The following is a 23,208-nucleotide window of genomic DNA, read 5'->3' on the forward strand; positions in this document are numbered from 1 at the left end:
ATTTAAAAATTTTTGAGGCTTTTCCACTCTGCCCAGAAGGTCCGTAATGCACACAAAAAGGTGTGCCAACTCATCCAAGCAGGCGGTACAAATCTAGCAGTTCCTAATTTACAGATGAGAAAACAGGCTTTGAGAGTCTAAGTGATTAGCCCAGTGTCACACAGCGAATTCGGTTTTGCCTTCAAAATCATTCCTTGCGACGTGTGAAAGGGAATGTGGTGGTTTTTGTTTGTCTGCTAGAACAGAGGAGAAGAACTGGGGAAAAAATCTTCTAAGAATTCAGAACAGAGATTAGGGCCAAGCAGGAAGATCCTGCGCACATAGGATATGTGCTCTAGGAAACAGGGCAAAGCACTTACTGATTTGAATATTTTCACATTTAAGACCAGTAGCTAAATCATCTGTGACTGCCTGGGGAGAGGGGGAGGAAGGTGCAGCAAGTGTGGTGCCCCTTTCAGTTTTGGAGGCTGGTGCAAAGCCTTGCTCTTTCTATTCTGAAATTCTTCTTATCAAAAAAATGGAGTGAAAAACTGGTATTAGTGATGACTCTGGGAACCTCCTCCAACTCTCCTTGAATCTTTGGGCTGTCTCTTGGGGCCCATAAACTTTTCATTATCACCATGCCCAAATCTCTTATACTCCCTAACCTTGATCCTATCAAAATCTCATTCTCCAGGCTTCTGGTCACTCCTATCAAGATCCTCCCTAGATTCAATCTGTGTTCACCCCAAGGTACTGGTCATTCCCATCAAGATCTCTGGACATTCCACACTGACCACCCCTCTCAAGACCATCCCTGGGACCTTAGACTACTTGACCACACCTGGATTCTTCCCTCAGTCTTTTTCTGTATTTAAGTTCCATCTTGCCTCTTTGAAGGCCCTACCTCTTGGGTCATAGGCATTGAAGGGGAAACTAAGGAATGTCTCCATACATAATCCCTCCCCAGCCTACTTGAGGATCTGTTGTTTAAACACTCCTTTATGCGCTCCTCTAGCGCTGCCCCCTTGCTGGAAAGGAACTTGATGATGAAATTGGGGAGCCAATTTTCTCTAGTTACACCTCCCGTCTCCTTTTTTCCTCTGTATCCCCTAAGTATCCCCATGTTCGCTCAAAAGTGTGGGAGACAGTTGAGTCAATTGTTTGGGATCTGGGAATTCCATGATGAGCTACAACCTTTAATTGAAAAATTCCTTAAGTTAAAATCCTTGTCCCTTGTTCATCTCCATGTAACACTGCAATCCTTCCCAGAAAAAAAGCCTAATGTAGAATACAGAACAGTTCAAGATCTCAGGGCTGTTAACGAAGCTGTTATTCCAATACACTCCATAGTCCCCAACCCATACACTATACTCACTCAGATCCCTGGGGATTTCTGTATATCTCTTCACATAGACTCACAATTTATTTTTGCCTTTGAATGGACTCTTCCTGGGGAATCAAGTCCATGTCAGCTAACATGGATAATCTTGCCCCAAGGATGTCGATAACCCTCATTTATTCGGCCAGGCTTTGGGAAGGGATTTAAGGGACCTGAAACTACCAGATAGTAGCTTAATTCAGTATGTGGATGATATTCTTCTTTGTAGCCACATCCAGAAGGCTTCTTTGGTGGCTGCCACAGAAGCCCTTAATTTCTTGGGCACTCGAGGCTATAGGGTCTCCTTGAACAAAGTCCAGATAACATGCCAGTCCATAAAGTATCTGGGCCATGAGCTCCAGCCCACCTCTCACTTCTTAACCTCTGAGAGAAAAAGGACAATCCTGTCTATCCCTGTTCCAGCCACTAAGAAACAAGTTTGAGATTTTTTTAGGCACAGCTGGATTTTGTAGACTCTGGATTCCTAATTTTGGTTTTATTGATAAACCCCTTTATGACTTTATCAAGACCCTCACTTACTCCCTCGAGAATGGGGTCCGGATCAGGTTAAAGGTTTTGAGACTGACAACTAAATTGACCACCACCTCAACACTAGCCCTAACCAATCTAGAAAAATCTTTCACTCTGTATGTTGATGAAAGAAGACAGGTTTTGGGAGTCTTTAACCCATACCTTAGCACCTGACCCCAGGCCAGTTGATGTTTTTATTTACTCAGAATATGCTTTCCTTATTCTATATGCCCATGGAGCAATCTGGAAAGAAAGGGGATATCTGACAGAAAAAAAATTCCCCTATCAAACATGCCCTTCTATGTTTTGACCTTGCCATAGTCATCTTTAATTTTCTTCAGAGAATTAAATCCTGTCTTTTATGCCAGGAAAATTGTCTTTTCTTTATACTCCTTTTGTGCTTGTTTGGTCCCTGTTTGCCTAATCTCCCCACCAGGTTTGTCTTTTCCAGAGTACAAGCCATCAACTTCCAGATGACTGCTCAGGCTACATATCCTTTGAACTGGACCCACTGAGGCAGGGACAACTCTATGGCCCTTGCCAGCAGGAAGCAGTTTCAGAAGCTGAGACCTTTGCCTGTTACCCCAAAAGAATTTGTGTCCCATCTGTTTGAGGATGGAACGATGGGGGTACAAACTCTGGGAACCTCCTCGAACTCTCCTTGAATCTTTGGGCAGTCTCTTGGAGCCCATAAACTTTTCATTATCACCATGCCCAAATCTCTTATACTCCCTAACCTTGATCCTATCAAAATCCCATTCTCCAGACTACTGGTCACTCCCATCTTCTAGATTCAATCTGTATTCACCTCCAGGGTATTGGTCATTCCCTTCAAGATCTCTGAACATTCCAGGCTGACTTTCCCCCTCTCAAGACCATCCCTGGGGCCCCAGACTACTTGGTCACGCCTGGATTCTTCTCTCAGTCTTTTTCTGTATTTAAGTTCCATCTGGCCTCCATGAAGGCACTCAGATTCAATCCAGCTCAGACTCTGTTTAGCTGAGATTCTATCTGGCCAACTTGTTAATGCAAGCATTACAAATGCTTAGGCTCCTTAAGAGTCAACCCAATATGGCAAATCTTCAATAAACTTTGATTTTCTTTGTCTTTAAGAAGGCTTGTGTCGAATTCATTTGAGCAGGACCTGGTGTGTTGGTATTTTGGGGTCCCCCAGTACCTCAAACCTTAACATCTCTAGGTGCTTAGTACTTATCCATCTCCCCATTCACCCTGATTTCCTATCCTTTCCCAACTTTTCCCCCTGTCAAAATGTACAGATCATGAGTGCTATTCCTGCAAGGACATGCTAGGTCACTGGTGAGCTAATCTAATAAACTTGGTTTTACTATTTGATCATTTGATGAATGCTGTGGATGTTCAGTCATTTAGTCATATCTGACTCTTCATGACCCTATGGACCTTAACATGCCAGGCCCTTCTATCCTCCACTATCTTCTGAAGTCTTTCCAAGCTCGTGTTCATTGTTTTCATGACACTAGCCATTTCGTGCCCCCTTCTCCTTTTGCCTTCAGTCTTTCCCAGGATCAGTCTTTTTCAATGAGTCCCATCCTTTCAGTATGTAGCCAAAGTATTTAAGCTTCAGGTTCAGTATTTGTCCTTTCAATGAATAGCCTGAGTTACTTTCTTTAAGTATTTATTGATATGATCTCCTTGTTCCCCAGGTGACTCTCAAAAATCTTCTGGAGCATCACAGTTCAAAAGCATAGATTCTTCTCATCTTTACAGCTCTTATAGTTCAGCTTCTGTATAGTCCAACTCTCCCAGTCACACATTACTACTGGAATAACCATAGCTTTGACTATACATATATACATACACACACATATATAGATAGAGAGAGAAAGAGAGATGATGGATGGATGGATGGATGGATGGATGGGTAGATAGATAGATAGATTAGATAGATAGATAGATAGATAGATAGATAGATAGATAGATAGATGATAGATCAGCAAGATAATGCCTCTGCTTTTTAGTATGCTGTCTAGATTTGATGAATGGGACTGCCTTGATTCAAAAACAGAAAAGTGGGAGAGATGTTTGTATAGAGGGAGCCTTTCAGGGATCCTCAATCCTTACCAACTTGGTTATGACCTATTTGAATTATTGGTAGAACTAACCCTGGAGGGAGTTCTGTATCCTGAATGAAAATTGGATTCAATCAGATTCAATGGCAACTCTTTCCATCCAAATAACTCCTATGGAAAAAAGCTTGATTGTCAAGGAGGTGGGAGGGAACAAGCATTTTTAAATTGCCTTCTCTGTACTTGGAACTCAGCCAAGCACTTTACAAATATTATCTCACTTGATCCTTAACAACTCTGGGAGGTAGGTGCTATTATGTTATCATTCCCATTTTGTATTTGAGGAAACCTAGACAGAGAGATGTTAAGTGACTTGCCTGGGGCCACACTTTTAGCGACTGAGGTTGGATATTCATTTCAGTCTTTTCTGGTTCCAAGCCCAGAGCTCAACTCACTGAGCCACCTTACTCCTTAATGTAGAATTAGAGCTGGAAAGGACATTAGAGGCCAATCTAGTTCAACTCCTTCATTTTACAGTTATGGGAACTGAGGCCTAAAGATGTGAAATAAGTCAATCAAAGTCACAGAGGGAATAAGTGATGGAGACAGTGTTTGGTCTTGGGTCCTGTGACTTCAAATCCAGTATTCTTTCCCCTATACCAAGCTGCATCTTTCCCTCCTAAATGCAATGCCTTACTGCTTTTCACTTGGCCTCTGCAAATCTCAGATACATTTCACCTTCATCCATCTTTAATAATATTTGATAAAATAACAAATATTTTATCATTTATAAATAATTTATACTATAACATAAAACATATTATGCATAATTATGTAATAATTTTATTTATATTTAGAATTTTTCTAAAATTAAATCTATTGTTTATTAAAATTATTTATAATCAATAATATTAATGATATTTAATAATAACCATAATAATAACCACTTTAATAATCCATCATTCAAGACAATAACATAACAAGACTATGTCATGTGCCCTCTCAAAGTCACTAGAAGCTTTCAGGTCAAATAAAAATTCCTTTCCATAGGTTTCATTACATCATACTTATTAATCCTAACTTGTGTTTATATCCTTTCCAGTCACTCAGCACCTTCTTTTCTAGATAGAACATCTTTTTGCCATTCTTTTCATGGTCCCTCCATGCTCATCATTAAACTTTAGCAATTTCCTTCCTATATAGAACAATCCGCCTTTTCATCTTATGCCAAACAAAATCCCTTGAGTTCAAGGCTTTAGTTCGGGGTAGTGTGAATTAGTGAAAGAGTACTAGATTTGGAGTCAGAGAATCTGGTTTGAATTTCAGCTCTTCTCCTTCAGCAGTATTACTCTGATCAAATGAATTTACCTCTCTGGGCCTCAATTTATTCATTAATCAGCAACATTTAAAAAAATACCTGTTATGTGCTAGGGCCAGGCACTGTGCAAGACTCTTGAAATACAAAGACAAAAATAAAAGTCCCTGACCTCGCAGAATTTAAGTTGGTGGGGGAAAATACAGTAGATGTAAAAGCACTGGAGGTGTCCAGAAAGGCTTCATGTGAAAAGTGTCACTTGAGATAAACTTTTAAGTGGCCAGGGATTCTCCCTGTGAGGAGAGAGAAATTCTAGGTATAGGGCACAGCATGTGCAAAAGAATGGAAGTGGGAAATGAAATTTGAGGCGTGAGGGATAGGAAGGGGCTAGGTTAGCTGGACCACAGCGTTCTTGAAAAGAAATAATATGTAATAAGTCAGGAAAGCTAGGCTGAAACCAGTGTTCAAGAGAAAGGTATGTGTTACTCGAAAGGAAACGGAATCTCTGGAGCTTTTTGGAAAGAACAGTAACACAGACCTGGATTTTAGAAATAATGGCACGTTAGCAACTAGATGGAGTAAAGACTGGAGAGGGAAGAGACCAACTAGAAGGCCACTACAATGGTCCCAGGGCTTTGGCTGTATGATGAAGAGAAGAGGACTGAAACAAGAAATCTGGAGACAGAATAGATTAGACTTGGCCACCTATTGAATGTGGGAGTGAAGGAAAGAAGAGTTGAGAAAAACTGAGGTTTCACCCTTGGATCAATGGAAGGATGTTGGTTGTTTAGTAGTTTTAGTCATGTCTGAATCTGTGATCCCATTTGGGGTTTTCTTGACAAAGACACTGGAGTGATTTGCCATTTCCTTATCCAGCTCATTTCACAAATAAGGAAACTGAGGCAAACAGGGTTAAGTGACTTGCCCAGGATCATACAGCTCCTAAGTGTCTGAGGACAGATTTGAACTCAAGAAGATGAGTCTTCCTGGTTCCAAGTCCAGTGCTCTATCCACTGCACCACCTAACTGCCCTCCATCCTCCACAAAATCCCAAATACTTGTTGTTGTTCAGTCGTGTCCAACTCTTTGTGACCCCATTTGTGTTTTGTTTTGCTTTCTTGCAAAGATACTGGAGTGATCTGCTATTTCCTTCACCAGCTCATTTTTGCAGATGAGGAAAACTGAGGGAAACAGAAGTAAGTGACTTGTCCAGGGTCACACAGCTAGTAAGTGCCTGAAGCCAGATTTGAGCTCAGGAAGAAGAGTCTTCGTGACTCAGAACCCTATCCACTGTTCAGTTGCTTTTCAGTCAAGTCCAACTCTTTGTAATCCAATTTGAGATTTTCTTGGCAAAGATACTGGAGCAATTTGTCATTTCCTTCTTTAGCTCATTTTACAGATGAGGAAACTGAGGCAAACAGGGTTAACCAGGGTCACACAGCTAATAAGTGTCTGAGGCTGGATGTGAACTCCGGTCTTCCAGACTCTAAGTCCAGGGTCACCTAGCTGCCCCTAGTATGTTGGTGCCCTCAAAATAAATAGACAAATTAGAAAGAGGATGATTTGGGGGAGAAAAACAAAGCAATTTTGAACATTTTTAGATTGATATGACTAAGGAACTTTCATTGAGAAGTGTCCCAATAAATAGATGACAAAGCCTGCTCAGGGGAGAGAGTAGGACTGAATATATAGATGAGTCATCAGCATGGAAATGATCATTGAACCCACAGAAACTGATGAAGTTGGAGAGTGTAAAGAGAGAGAGAGCCTAGGACAGAACCTTGGGGCAGTTAGGGAGTGGGACATGGACAATGATAGTGAGAAGTCAAAAAAGATTGGAGAACCAAGAGAGAACAGTGTCAGGAGAATTTAGCAAGGAGAGGGTCTCCAGCAGAAAATAATCCACAGTTTCAAATGTTGCAGAGAAGTCAAGAAAGAAAAGGACTAAAAAAGGTCAATGGATTAAGCAACTGAGATTATCGATAATTTTGTATCACAAGCAAGTTGTATTAGGTGATTTCCAAGGTCTCTGGTGGATCTTATCCATGAATTTATCTCCTCCACTAATTCTTCCTTATTTAATGTAGGATTACTTATCACCTTCCCCAGTTCCCATAAACCCAGCCTTATTCCTGTATTCTCTGTGTATTTGTGTGTGTGCCGGTTGTTTGATTCCTAAGATGTATATTTACTTCTTCACTTATAAAACTTTACCCTTGACAACAGACGCTACAGTATAAAGCTGACAGAATTCAACAGTATGCAAACTTATAAAAGCAACAAGAAAATAAAATTATACTCTAAATAATTAAAAAGTAAATCCTTTAAAATAACACCTATCGAAGCCATTTTTTTTCCAAAGATGGACTTTACTCAGTTATCAGATCTGTGGACTAGACTTTTGCTAAACCTGATTGTCTAGTTTTAGTTAATCCTCGTTGCCAGTTTCCTGGGCACCTTGTCTCATCATGCTCCTGGTTCTCTCATGGAAAGATAAAGGTTCTAAGGTTGACAAGGCCACAAATTACTTCCAGAGTGAAGAGATGCACCATGAATAAATGAGTGAGTAAGCATTTTTTTAAAAGTACCTGGCAAGGTACAGATCTAAGTACTAAGGACCCAAAAATTTAAAAAAAAAAAAAGAGACTACTCTCAAAGAGCTTACATGAGTAGCTGGGTTGCTCAGGGGACAGAGTGCTAGGCTTGGAGTCAAGAAGACCCAAATTCAAATCCAGGTTCAGATGTTTACCAGCAGTGTGACCCTGGGCAAGTCACTGAATTTCAGTCTGTCTCAGTTTCCTCAAATATTTTTGTTGTCATTCAGTCATTTTTCAGTCACGTAACTCTTTGTGACCCCATTTGGGGTTACCTCTGCAGAGAAGTAGTTTGCCACTTCCTTTTCCAACACATTTTCCAGATGAGGAAACTGAGGCAAACAGGGTTAAGTGACTTGCCCAAGGTCACACAGCTAGTAAGTATCTGAGGTTGGATTTTAACTCAGGAAGATGAGTCTTCCTGACTCCAAGCCCAGTGCTGTATCTACTGGGCCACCTACTTGCCCCTTCCCCAACTATAAAATAGGGATAATATTAACACCTACTTCCCAGAATTGCTATGAAGATGAAATGAGGTATTTGTAAAACACTTAGCACAATGCCTGGCACACAGTTGGTACTTTATAAATTTTTATTCCCTTTCCTTATTCTCAAAAGGAGAAGACAACCCCCTAGGAAGAGGTGACTAGAGAAGGGAATTTTATTCTGTAAAAGGGAAAAGCTAGGGAGGAAGGGTGAGGAACAGGGATGGTCAAGGGCACAGTTATATTGGATGTGCAGCTAAAGCACAGGCTGGTATTTACTACTAATTAGTAGTACATATAGTGAGCCTTAGGCAAGTTTGCACATCCTCAATCACCAATCAATTGGGTTGGGCCCTAGGATAAGAGTTTTAAAGACAGTGAATACTGTCTTTTTATCTAATACGATGTCTTCTGTCCATAGCACATAGCCTGAGCTACAGCTTATGGAGGGCAGGTAGGTGGCAAAATGGATAGAGTGCTGAACCTGAAGTCAGGAATACTCATCTTCCTTTGTTCAAATCTGGCCTCAGATACTTACTAGCTGTGTGACCCTGAGCAAGTCACTTAATCTTGTTTACCTCAGTTTCCTCATTTATAAAATGAGCTGGAGAAGGAAATGGCAAACCACTAGTATCTCTGCCAAGAAAACCCCAAATGGGATCACATAGAGTCAGACAGGACTGAAAAAAATGACAACAGTAAAAAAAGTCATTAGGGGTAGGGTAATAAAGGTAAAGAGGTTAGATACCTCCTGAAATCCATTCAATTTCTGAAATTCTGAGATTCTGTGAAAATCCATTGTTTTCTCAATCAACTAGAAATAGCCACTTTCCGTAGATCTAGACATGGCCCTTAGTCCCTGGCTGAGAGGTACAAAGAATTCTGATCAGTCCTCACTGACTGGAGCTACCTCCTGATGACTGACTGAGGTTCAGAAGGATAGCTCTTCCTTGAGGAGTGGTCATTTTTGTAAGACATAAGAATAAAACATTATACTTTTACCTGCTAGAACTCTGCCCCACTCTGACCATCACTTGGTCTCCTTTAGAAGTGTGATAAAGGGAGGGGAGGAAGGGATTTCCTTCCCCTATCAGCCCCAACCCAGCAGTACCAGGGCTTACTGCAGAAGCGCATGACTGTGGGAGAAATACACTTCTTTAGGTAAGCCTGAATTTCTTGAATTCACCAAGTCCTGGCTGCCTTTGTCTTCCTGTCTTCTTTTCTACACATAGGTCAATGATAAACAGTTTTGAGGAATGGATGCTTCCAGCCCTGAAGGTTACCTTCTGTGCAATTCTGAATTTGAGAGATCTTGAGTCTGATTTTAAAAAAAAAAGGGTTGTCTTAACATCCTTAACAGTATGCTTCTTGGAAAACATCAGAAATAAGGTCACTGAAGCTGAAGAATTAAAACTATTTGATGAGGGGTTAGGAAATCTAGACCTAAATCATAAGTTGCTCAAATACTGTAAGTTTAATATTGATGAGATAGGTGTGAGTGTGTGTGTGTACACACACACACACCCACACCCACACCCACACACACATCTGTGGCCTTGTAGTGAATATAATAGGATATTTGAGTGTTTTATGTTTCCTGTACTTGTGCGTGAGAATCCGTGAGTCCTTTGCTTCTTACAACTTCTTTCAAAGAGGAAATAAAAGCCATCTGTCCTATATCTGATAGCAGTAATGTATATTTAGTATCATTGTGGGAGAAGATTCTGTTATCCACATGTGGGGAAACTCTACACATAAGTCATGCCCAGGCTTTGTTTTAGATTTTCCTAGTTGGTCTGTCAACAAGAGCCAGAGCCAGAGAGAAAGCTTGAATCCACTGTGGTGAAGTCCCTTCTTCCCCCCAAACCCACCAACTTTGGGTCTCTGAGAGCCTACAGCTACTTGGAATGAGGGAAGTCCTGGAAGGAGTGACATCTTTGGGTGGTACCAAAGACACAAACAATTCAGAAAAGTCCATAGACAATTAATGCAGCTCCATATTTCCCCCCATGAGGTTCACCTTCCTCTGGGACCTAGAGAGCTCCCCAGACCTATAGCATCACTTGTTGAGACTCCCTGCAAGAGAAATGTTCTTGGGGTTCTAGAGAGGCAACAGCCTTTCCATCAGACCTGCACAGTCCACATCATTGTGGTGGACAAGAAAATCCAATTTTTCTCCTCCACAGTGTAGTTCTGTTATTTGCTCATAGTCTCTGGGATAATCTTCTTTCCAAAAGGCCAGATTCAGGAACTTGCATGGATTTCTCCTCTCTTTGGGAGGTTAGGACCAGGAACTCTCACTTTTCACCGGTATCTTGGACCATGTGGTGTTCTCCTCTCCTGAGACCACATGAATCTCCCACCAGGATCTCCTCCACTGCTGCACCAGTGGCTCTCCACTTCTGACATTTCTGGGACAGAGAAGTTCTCTGGGGGATTTTGTAAAGGCAAACCGCTTCCCAGATCATGTGTAGCCATTCTTGTAGCTCTGGTTTCTGTCCACATTCAGGTCTCTCTCTTGCCAGATATTAATAACAACAACAAAAATAAAAAAGTTAACATTTATATAGCATCGAAAGATTTGCAAAGTGTTGACAGTTATTATCTAATTTTATCCTCTCACCAACCCTGGAGAGATATATGTACTATTATTATCTTCATTTTACAGATGGAGAAGGAAGGCAGACAGAGGTTAAGTGACTTGTGCAATCACATAGCTAGTAAGTATCTAAGGCCAGATATGAACTCAGGTCTTCCTGAAGCCACAATTTTCTCAAGTGTTTTATCAAAACACTTCAAACAAATAAAAGCAGACCTAAATTTCTGGAGAAATATTAATTGTTCATAGGTAGGCTGAGCCAATGGAATAAAAATGACAAATTAATTTACTGTCCCCCAGTCATCTTCCATAGTCCAAAAACAGGGCAAAGGTACATATGACAATCTTTTAAATAATGTATCAATGGAATTGTTCACACCCCAGTATAAGGAGATATCTTCAAAGTTTGAATGCAATAAATACCAAGTCCTTTGATATTAAGTTGTCCCCAGCTATGCCTGATGGAGCCCTCTACCTAAAGGTTGACTTAGAGAGGGAGAAGACTGAGTCACACTGCCTCTTTTTTACATTTCAGATATTCCTCCAGTTGCTTCCCCATTTATTTTCTCTTGGCTTTTTTTCTTTTAAAATTGCCAAATGAGTTTTTATCCTGGGGGGAAATTTTATTTTCCTTTATATTTGTAATTTCATTGATACAGGGAACTCCTTGGTGAGGTATCTTCCTCTATAAATTCAGATCAGCAACTGTCCCATAATTTGTAGTCTTAGAGAAGAGCCAGGGAGAGTGAAAGGCTATGGGAAATTGCCTAGTCTTTCATTAGTGTGTGTCAAAGGCAAAACCTGAAACAAGATTATTTTGAGTCTTTAGACCAGTTCTCTATCTACTAAACCAGGGAACCTATCCAAGAAAAGTGATGAGAAATCAGAAAAATGATTTGGTAGTCAAACATCATTTGATAGGATACATATGAAGAGAATAAGGTTTAGGGAAACAATCACCACCACTTGTACCTATTCTACTGGAGAGAGATAGTTTGGGTGGTGAGCTTAGAGTCAAGGCAGACCTGGGTTCAGGCTCTGCCTCTCACAAATGCTGGCTTTGTGACCATGGGCAAGTCATAACCTCTCTTTCCCATGCAGTTCTCTCACGGTACAAGCTAGAAGGGTGTAACTGCTCTGAATCACTATAGGGAATTTCTGTTTTGTAAAGTCTCCAAAATCAATGAGATATTTGGAAGTAGACCAAAGCCAAACCAAAACAAAATCTGTGCAAGGCATGGTACCAAAACACTGCACTTGACAATGCAAAGACAGTTCCTGCCCCCAAAGGGTTTACATTCAACTGGGGGGTACAACATGTACAAAGATAAATACAAGATAATTTGGGGAGGGAAAAGCATGAACAGCTTGTCAGGTAGGTGATAGAGTGGATGGAATGTTAGACTTGACCTCAGGAAGACCTGAGTTTGAATCCTGACTTAGATACTTTCTAGCTATGTGACTCTAAGTCACTTAATTTCTCTGAGTCTCAGTTTCCTCAAGTAAAATGAGAATAATTCCTATTAAATGGGGAAAATGATAGCACCTACTTCACAGGATTATTGTGAGGGTCAAATGAGATAACATAGGTAAAGTGCATTGCAGACCTTCAAAGCCATATAAATGTTAGTTATAATAACTAGGGAAAATAGGGAAAGGTTTCCCCAAAGGAGGTGATACCTTGGAATCTTCTAAAAATTAAAAAACAACCACCAGGATTCCAAGAGATGGAGGTAGGGACTGAATACATTCCAAGTCTAGAGAATATCTTTGAGAAATCAAGGAAACATGAAATGGAAGGTGAAAGCCTGGGGAACAGGAGGTAGGATGGCTTGACATACATACCATATGAAGAGGGTAATGTGAAATGTCTGAGAAGGTAGTTTGGAGTCATGCTGGGCATAGATTTTATCCTAGAAGCAAGTGGGAGTCAGTGCAGATTTTTGAGCAGGGGAGTAATGGACGTACATGATCAGACAGGAATAGCAGTAATGAAAGATTTGGAATAATCTCAAAATTCCCAATGTAAGGGTAATTACTAAGCACAAGTAGCATTTGCAATTTATAAACTTTTTTCCCATCACCTTGGGAGGTGCTCAGGATGATTGTCTTCTAGCCTTCCCCATTACCATTTCCTGAGGAGTAAACAGAAGCCCAGGGAGGTCAGGGGCAAATCCAACCACACAGAGTCAAGAGAATGGGATCTGGGCAAGTTCGGTTCAAACATATGAATTTAGTCATCCCCCTCCCCCTTCTCCCTATATCTTCGCTTGTGGTCAACCATGAAATGGATTTTGGCATAAATTTTGTGTACATTTGAAAAAATGAAAATAGATATATAGATAGATTTTTCCTTAAAACAGGAGCACAGATTTAAAGAGGAAAAAAAGAAATCCAAGAAGAAACCTCCTAGGTTATCCCGTTCAATGTCTTCATTTTCCAGATGATGAAATCAAGGTCCAGAGACTTTAAAGGAGTTGCCCACACAGGTACTAAGTAGCCATGCCCATACTTTAACCAAGGTTTTCTGATTGTAAATTTTTTTCCCAGATACTTTTCAGAGGATCACTGGTCATTGTGGACAACCCCTCATTTGATAGCTTCTGTTTCCCTTCTCTGATTTCTTCCCTTTAAAATTCCTTTTTGTACTTGGAAGCCTGTGTGCCAAGACACACACAGGAACTGTAAGAACATAATTATAAAACACTTAACACTAATAAAAACAGATCTAAATTTTTGGAGAAATAGTAATGGCTCATGGGTAGGCTGAACCAATGTAACAAAAATGACAAAGTGACAAAATGACAAAAATGATAAAAAAATAAAAATTTACTTACGCAGCACCATACCAATGAAATTGGCATGATGTTAAATACCAAAGAATTACTTTATAGAGCTAGAAAAAATAATAAAATTCATTTGGAGGAACAAAAGGTCAAGAATATCAAGGGAATCAAAAAAATGTGGAGGAAGGGGAGGGAGAAAAGAAAAAAAAGAAAAAGGAAATTACATGATAACTTTATTATATATTTAAAAGGAATAGTAAATTGTACATAATAGATTTGCAGTTTCATGAGCAATCATCTTTTTTCCACTATGTTGTAGAACTTTTTGTTTTATTTTCATAAATTAGAAACAGAATATTTTTATTGATAAGGTAAAAAAATGGTACTGGATAAGAAGGAGAGTGGTTGATCAGTGAAAGATATTAGGTACACAATATATAGAAGTAAATGAGCACAGTAAACCAGTATTTGACAAACCCAAGAATCCCAGTCAATGGGGCAAGAGCTCAATATTTGACAAAAACTTCTGGGAAAACTTAAAAGATTCTGGCAGAAACTAACATCTCACATCATACACTAAGATACGCTCAAAATGGATACATGAGTTAGACATAAAGGGTGATATCATAAGCAAATTAGGGGAGCAAAGAAGAAATTACCCATCAGAGATATGGATAAGGAAAGAATTCATGACCAAACAAGAGTTAGACAGATTCATAGGAAGTAAAATGGAGAAACTTGATTACATAAAGTTAAAAAGATTTTAGACAAATAAAACCAATGCAGACAAAATGAGAAGAGCAAGAAACTGAGGGAAAATTTTACAGAAAGTTTCTCTGATGAAGGTCTCATTTCTCAAGTACAGAAGGAGCTGAGCCAAATTTGAAGAAATAAGAGTCAATTGAAAACTGGCCAAAGGAAGTAGATAGTTTTCAGATGAAGAAATAAAAACTATCAATAGTTATGTGAAAAAAATGCTCTTATGTACTATGTATTAGAGAACTGCAAATTAAAAAAACTCTGAGATTCCACCTTACACCCATCAGATTGGCTAAGTTGACAGAAAAGGAAACTGACAAATGCTGGAAGGTATGTGGGAATATAAATACACTAATACCTATTAATGGAACTGTGAATTAGTTCAACCATTCTGGCGACTAATTTGGAACTATGCCCAAAGGACTATAAAAATGTACATAGCCTTGACTCAGCAATCTCACTACTAGGTCTATACCCCCAAGCAGATCAATGGAAAAAGAAAAAGGACCCATATGCACAAAAATATTTATATGACAGTTCTTTTTTTGTGATGGCAAAGAATTGGAAATTGAAGGGATGTCCATCAATTTGGGAAAGGTTGAATGGTATATGAGTGTGATGGAATTTTTAATTTTTTTTTTTTTTTAGAATATGGCTAATGCAAAAGTATGTATGACTTCCTATGTATAAAAGACATATATTTTGTCTTCTCAATGGGCAGGGGAGGAGTGGTGAGAGGAAGAGAATTTAGAACTGAAAATTAAAATAAAACAAATTCCTATTTGCAGAGGAAACTGAGGGTCAGAGAAGTTAAGTCACTTGCCCACAGCTAGTATCTGAGGCAGTATTTACACTTGGGTCTCCCTGACTCCAAGTCTAGTTCCCTATGCACTATACCACCCCCACCTCACCTCGCTCCATAGAAAAATGAGAATTTAAGAAAAATAATGGCCATCTTTACTCCAAGCTGAACATGCAGGGAATTTGATATACAATCTTGGGAGATAATAAAGCCACTATATTTATAGTTAGAAGGTGTATGCAGATGTACCTATGTACAGAAATACACAGCCTACATAGATGAAAGAACAATTGAAAAACAAAGAGAACTGTAAATTGTAAAAGATTCTATCCTTAAAGGGTGTCTGAATTAACAATTATTAGCAATCATGGTGGTGATTATAGTCTTATTCAAGAGAGAATAATAAGGTGCTGTCCTTTGTCTTTGGGGACTATGCTGGTTTGGGGAACACGTTGCTTGTGGATCCTCAGGATCCTCAGGAGCCATACTAAGTTATCCCAGCATTCTTTCCTGTCTTTTTTATTAAACTTTCTTCACCGGGGCCTCCAAAGGTTAGTTGTGGCTTTGGAGAGAAGAACTTCTGGGCCATGAACCCTGGACTCTGGCAAAGAATCTAGCAAAGGTATAATTCTTTTCATCTTTTGTTTGTATTTCTGTTTTGGGTGTTTAGATAAGATTATACTTGAAGCCCAATTCTCTTAGAGTTATTCTGGTGTTTTTGTTTTGTGTAATAATCGCCGAGATCGGTGTGCTTTTTAACCCTAAGTGGAATAAATATGCACCGCTTCTTGTGTGTAATTTATTGGGTCTGATATCCTGAGATGCACTTTTGCCAAGGATTTAAGATTTTAGAAGCCAGTTCTGCTAGATAATTCCAGGGAGCAAAGTCCTTGATGTACCAGCTTTTTTTCATAGATATTGTTTTTCAGATAGTTACTGAAGGATTAAGACAGTGGTTGATTACACAAAGTAGAGCCAACCATCAATATTTGCTTCTTCTGGGTTTAGGATATGGAGTGAAAATACAATATGTTGCTGGTAATCTCTTGCTTTTTACCATTTTCTGCTCTGTATATACTTTTTGCATGTGAGTATGTTCTTGTCTAAACCAAATCTCTCTCCAAATGTCCCTATTTTGGTTGAGAGCATCACTACTTCCTCTCCCTTGGTTTATAATCTTGGAGTCAACTTGACTCTTGCCTTCCTCTAATTCCCTATATTCAATTAGTTGTTCTCTTTGTTGATTTTACCTTGATATCTCTTAGCCCCTTCCCTTCCTCTCCACCTGCACAATTTCTGGTTTAGCTGAGGTGGCCAGAGAATTGCGGTTGGAATAGGGAAGACTTCAAGTTTTGATCCTAAATCAGATGCTTTCTAGTTTTATGACTTGCTTAGCCTTTCTAAGCCTCAGTTTCCTCCCCTAAAAAATGGGGATAATAATAGCACTTAGCTCAGACTTATTCTGAAGATCAAGTGAGTATGTAAAGTGGATTGCAAATCATAAAAAACTATGCAGATGTTAGCTATCATCACCATCATCACCTATAGCATGAACATGTTGTAATAGCTTTTTTTTTTTCCTTTCTTCAATGTGTTTTTCTAGTTCACCAAGCATGGCAGTGATGTAACATTCTTTCGTATGAAATTTAAAACCTTGGTTCCTGAGGAAAATTATGCACTAATCTTAAGCACTTACAGTGTGCCATGCACTGCTCTAAACTTCAGAAATATCGAGAAAGGCAACCATCCCCAGAAAATCAAACCTTACAATCCCAGCTCTCTAGAAGCTACTTTCTAATTCTACCCAGTAGCCACAAGAATCTTCCTAAACAAAGGTTAAAGTTGCAGTGACTGATTAGTTCAATTCAACAAATATTATTAAGGGCCAAAACATGTTAGGTACTGGGAACTCCAAGATAAAACAAAATAGTCCCTGCCCTCAATGAGTTTATATTTCAAATGAGTCAGGGATCCTTGATCCATGATTTGGGACTAGATTTCAAGGAGTCCATGAACTTGGATGAAGAAAAAAATGACATTTGTTTTCATTAATCTCTGGGTTTCTTTGTAATCCTACGCATTAAAAAAAATATTGTTCTGAGAAGGCATATATGGATTCACTAGGCTGCCAAATGAGTCCATGACATACAAAAAGGCTAAGAACTCTAGTACAAGAAGGAAATGCCATGTACACAAATAAGGAATATAAAATACGTGTAAAGTACAATTGGGGTATGGAGAATATTAATAGCAAAGGAATTAGCACTTGAGTGAAACCTTGAGAAAGGTAGAGATTCCAACCGATGGGTGGGGTTGTTATAAGGAGGCAGAGGATTCCTGGCTTGATGGCTTCCTGCTGCAGGCGAGAAGGTGGGTGATGTTCTGCTGTGTACATGGATCAGAAGAAGACCAGTTCAACTGAAAAGTAGAGGGCAGGAGAGGAATATCATGAAATCAGTCTGGAAATGTAAGCTGGAACAAAATTGAGCTGGGCTCTGGATGCCAGAGAGGAATTTTTATTTTGTCCTAGCAGCAGTATAGGACAACTAAATAATCTTAAGCAGGGGAATGACTTGGACAGACCTAAACTTTAAGAAGTTAACTTTACAAGTGTTGGGAAGTTTTTAAAGTTAGGTTGCTAGAGAAAACAGGGAGAATCTCACTCACTAATGAGTCAAACTGGAGGCCAAGTAAAGTGAGTAGAAAAACTGTAAAGAAAAGAGATTTATTAGTTCACTAAGGAAGACAGCTCAGTGGTTTTAGCTTCAGTCTTTTTAGGTAGTGGTGCTTGGCTATATAACTAACTATATAGTAGGGCAGGGTTTAGGTTGCCAAGCCAATAAGCAGCATTCTTGGGCATCTAACCAGGCCAATGGGGTATTGTTCTCTCATACAAGGAAAAGTGATTTTTCTTGACTTTCTGTAAAGGGAGGCTTAGCAGTTTGTGGTTCATTTGCTTGCTCACCCAGGCAGGATAGTGGTTCTTGCAGACAATTGTCTGGAAAGCCCATCCCAGAAAAAAAAAGATGTGTCAGTCTTTTCCCCTTCCACAGTTGCTACCTATTCGATGGATGAGAGGGATAGAGGAGGCAGGGAGATGAGTCATATGGCCATAGTAAGAAATAATGATGGCCTGGACTATGGCTGGTAGCCATATGAATGGAGAAAAGGGAATGGAGATGACAAATATTGTGGAGGTAGAACTGACAAGATTTGGCAACTGATTGAACATGGAACATGAGGGACATCAGAGTCAAAAGTTATTCCAAGGTTACAAACCTGAGAGACTAAAAAGATGGTAATGCTTTGGACAGAAATGGAGAAATTAGGAAGACACGTGAAAGAAGAGAGATAACAGGCTATGTTTTGGACACACTGAGTCTGAGATCACCCAAGGCCAAAAGGAAGAGGGCTGAAGAAAGAATCTTGAGGGAAAGTCTTAAGGAGTAGGAGGGGTAAAAAGAGTCAATTAAGGAGACAAGTGGAATAGTTTAGAGATAGATGACTTTGGGAAAACAGAATTCTTGAATCTAAGAATACTGAGAAACCAAGAGAAAAGGGTACAGCAGAGATATCAAATTCAGGCAAGCTGCTATAAAACATAGATTAAAATGTAATTGGGAGATGACAAACCAGAGGCAGAGCCAAGATGGAAGAAAAAAGGCAGTGATTCACCTGAGCTCTCCCTCAACCCCCCCAAACCCCTTTAAATAATGCCATAAAACAATTCCTGAAGCAGCAGAACCCACAAAAGGATGACCAAAGACAACTTAGAAGGTTGGCAGAAAAGGTCTGTGACACCTAGGGGAGAGTGGCATGTATTTCAGTGCAGGCACCTGCCCAGCCCCAGCTCACCAGGAACAAGCCTTGAGAGCCACTGAATCAGTAGCAGCAGCAGCTGCTTGCAGAGCTCTCAGCCCACAGATGGTAAGAGGGTTGAACAACTTATCAGAAGAAAATTAAATTACAGTGCTTTGCTAGCACTAAGGCAGTATGGAGTATGCTTTGCCCATACTCAGATCAGGGTGGCAGTCCTGAGTAATAGTCCTAGGGCAAGGAAGAGCACTAGTACATCAGAACTTGCAGCTGCAGTGGAGCAGGGACCCTCATCACAGTTACAGGGCAGAAAAGGGTGCTTATGGTCCCTCACAGACCAGAGCACAGGATTAGTAAATACATCTCTTCTTAGATCATACTTCCTTGAAAAACTTGAAAACTTACAGGTCCCTAGAAGTTTCTCTGAAACCAGCAGCACAAAACCCCTGAAGCTTGGGGACAGAATACTCTCAACTCTGGAAGCAGAGCCCCATTTTCAGGAAGAATGAAAAATCAAGAAATATGTTGCGAAAATGAAAACGAACAAACAACAGAAAAAAATTCTGACCATAGAAAGTTACTATGGTAACAAAGAAGATGAAAACACACTCTGGAAAAGAGAAAGTTAAAACTCCAACATCCAAAGCCTAGAAGAAAAATATGAATCGGTCTTAGGCCATGGAAGAGTTCAGAAAGGATTTTGAAAATCAAATAAGAGAGGTTGAAGAAAAATTGAGAAGAGAAATGAAAGCAATGCAAGAAAATCATGAAAAACAAGTCACAGTTTGGTAAAGATGACACAAAAAATACTGAAGAAAATAATGCCTTAAAAGAACAGGCCAGGCCACATAGTAAAAGAGGTACAAAAAGTCAATGAAGAGAAGAAGGCCTTAAAAAGCAAAATTAGCCAAATGCAAAAAGAGGCACAAAAATTCACTGAAAAAAAAAAACCTAACTCCTTAAAAGGAGAATTGGCCAAATGATAAAGGAGATCCAAAAACTCACTGAAGAAAGTAATTCCTTAAAATTAGAATTAAGCAAATGGAAGCTAATGACTTTATGAGAAATCAAGAAACAGTAAAACTAAAACAAAACAATGAAAAAAATAGAAGACAATGAGAAATATCTCATTGGAAAAACAACTGACGTGGAAATCAGATCCAGAAGAGATGATTTAAAAGTTATTGGGTCACCTGAAATCCATGATCAAAAAAGGAGCCTAGACATCATCTTTCAAGAAATTATTGAGGAACACTGTCCTGATAGTCTAGGATCATAAGATAAAATAGAAATTGAAAGAATCCACCAATCACCTCCTAAATGAGATCCCAAAATGAAAACTCCCAGGAATATTATAGCCAAATCATAGAGCTCTCAGGACAAGGAGAAAGTATTGCAAGTAGCCAGAAAGAAACAATTCAAATATATTGTGGAGCCACAGTGAGAATAACACAAGATTTATCAGCGTCTACATTAAAGGATTGGAGGGCTTGAAATATGGTATTCCTGAGGGCAAAGGAGTTAGGATTATAACCAAAAATCACCCACATGGTGAAATGAAGCATACTCCTTAAGGGGAAAAAATGGGCATGCAATGAAACAGAGAACTCTCCAACATTCTTGATGAAAAGATCTGAGCTGAATAGAAAATTCAACTTTCATACAAGACTCAAGAGAAGCATAAAAAGGTAAACAGGAAAGGGCAATCATAAGGGACTTAATAAGCTTAAACTGCCTACATTCCTACATGGAAAGATGATACTTGTAACTCATAAAAACTTTGTCATTATTAGGGGAGTTAGGAATATATATAGAGGGCATAGGTATTAGTTGAATATTGAAGGAATGATATCTAAAAAAATAAAATTAAGGGGTGAGAAAAAGGAATGCACTGGGAAACAGGGAAAGGGAGGGGTAAAATGGAGCAAATGATCTCACATAAAAGAAGAAAGAAAAAGCTTTTACAGTAGAGGGGAAGATAAGGGAGGGAGGGAGAGGGAAGTGAGTAAACCTTACTCTCATCAGAATTGGCTCAAAAAGAGAATAACATACACACTCAATTGGGTATAGAAATCTACAGGAAAGGAGGAGGGAAAGAGGAAAAGAAAAGGGGGGGAATGAAAGGGAGGGCAGATTGGGAGAGGTGGTAGTCAGAACCAAAACATTTTTGAGGAGGAACAAAGTGAAAGAAGAGAGGGGATAGAATAAATGGGGTATGGGAGGGGAATAGGACAGAGGGAAATAACTTAGCAATCATAACTGTGAAAAAATTTTGAGGCAAGTTTCTCTGATAAAGGCTTCATTTCTAAAACAGAAAATGTAGTCAGAACTATTAGAAATAAATAAGAACTATTCCCCAATTAAAGAGATATGAACAGTTAATCAATAGCCATATGAGAAGGCACTCTAAATTGCTATTGACTTGGGAGGAATGCAAATTGAAATAATTCGGAGATACTACCTCCTATGTATTAGATTGACTAATAGGGCAGAAAAGGAGAATGACAAATGTTGGAGGGGATGTGGGAAAAATGAGACATTGGTGGAGTTGTGAACTGATTCAACCACTTTTTGGGGAAATTTGGAACAATGCTCAAAGGGCTATAAAACCATGCATACCCTTTGACCTAGCAGTGCCACTACCAGGTCTGTATCCAAAAAGAGATAAAAAAAAACCAAAAGGGAAAGGGACCTATATGTACAGAAATATTTTTATCAGCTCTTTTCTGGTGTCAGGGAATTGGAAATTGGGAGGATGCCCATCAATTGGGAAATGGCTAAACAAATTGTACTCTGTCGTGATGGAATATTTTTGTGCTATATAAGAAATGATGAGCAGGAAGTGTAACAGAGGACTGGATCTGGAGTCAGGAAGACCTGTGTTCAAACTAGCTGCATGACCCTGGGCAAGTCACTTAACCCTGTTTGCCTCAGTTCTCTCATCTGTAAAATGAGCTGAAAAAGGAAATGACAAACCACTTTAGTTTGCCAAGAAAACCCCAAATGGGATCACGAGGAGTCAGACATAATTGAAATGACTGAACAATAAGTCAATATGCAGCCAGAAGTTTCTATCTGAGTTTGACGCAAGATGTCAAGATGACAAAGTCATTGGAACTAAACAAGCAATATACCCTACTACAGAAGTAAATCTAATGCTATACTTTACCTGTATAGGAAAAGATCCCAAGAGCTTTGCTTGGTGTTTGGGATTGCATTAATAAAAGGTATGATTGTAATTTAAGATTACAAATTGCCGTGGAAACCTAAATTTCCTTTGGGTCGTGGATCATGAAGCTTACGTAAACTGCAATGCTTTCAACAAGAACTTTCAGCTGTTCTTAAAAGAAACTGTGAGGCCCTAAATATTTTTTTCCACTTACCCTAGCACTTCCACTTTACCCAAGCAAACATCACGAACTCTTAAGATGGAATGTATTCTTAGGCTGAATGGTAGTTAAGGGAAGAATACTGTCATCTTCTGGAGGTTTTTTTTCTTCTTTTCTAAAAATGAACTTATTTATGGGCTTAGGATATAATAACAATAGCCATCATTTACATGGTGCTTTAAGGTTTGAGAAGGGATTTACAGATGTCATCTCATCTCAGTATCAATGGTACTCAACAAATGAGGTAACAGATCTTAATAGTGTACAGATGTATTATACGTACAGATGTAGTATCTGTCTCTCTATACCTACATGGGTGTGTGTGTGTGTGTGTGTGTGTGTGTGTAGTAGCAGTTGTAGTAGTAGTATACTTAATAGTATACAGAAAGACTCTGGACTTACCTTCCCAGTTCATAGGTCCAATTCCCAAAGTGCAATTGGCTACATCTCAGTTCTCTAAGGATATCCCTGATATGTTAGGGATTTCTTTCTAATGTTGTGAGCCTGAGTCCATATTCCAATGTGTTCTAGTGATTAGTACAGTAATTAGCTCCCCAGCATCATTTAACTAATTAACACCAATTAGCTTTTTTAATGGTATATTTATTGAGAAGATATACCAAGATAGAGGTACCAACATTTCCTCCAACATTTGTTCTACTACTCTGATTTCTGGGGAGAATGAACTTAAATTTAAAGCAGTTGTTACAAAGAATTTCCCCTGACA

This window comes from Notamacropus eugenii, chromosome 5, assembly GCF_028372415.1.
Source record: "Notamacropus eugenii isolate mMacEug1 chromosome 5, mMacEug1.pri_v2, whole genome shotgun sequence".
NCBI lineage: Eukaryota > Metazoa > Chordata > Mammalia > Diprotodontia > Macropodidae > Notamacropus > Notamacropus eugenii.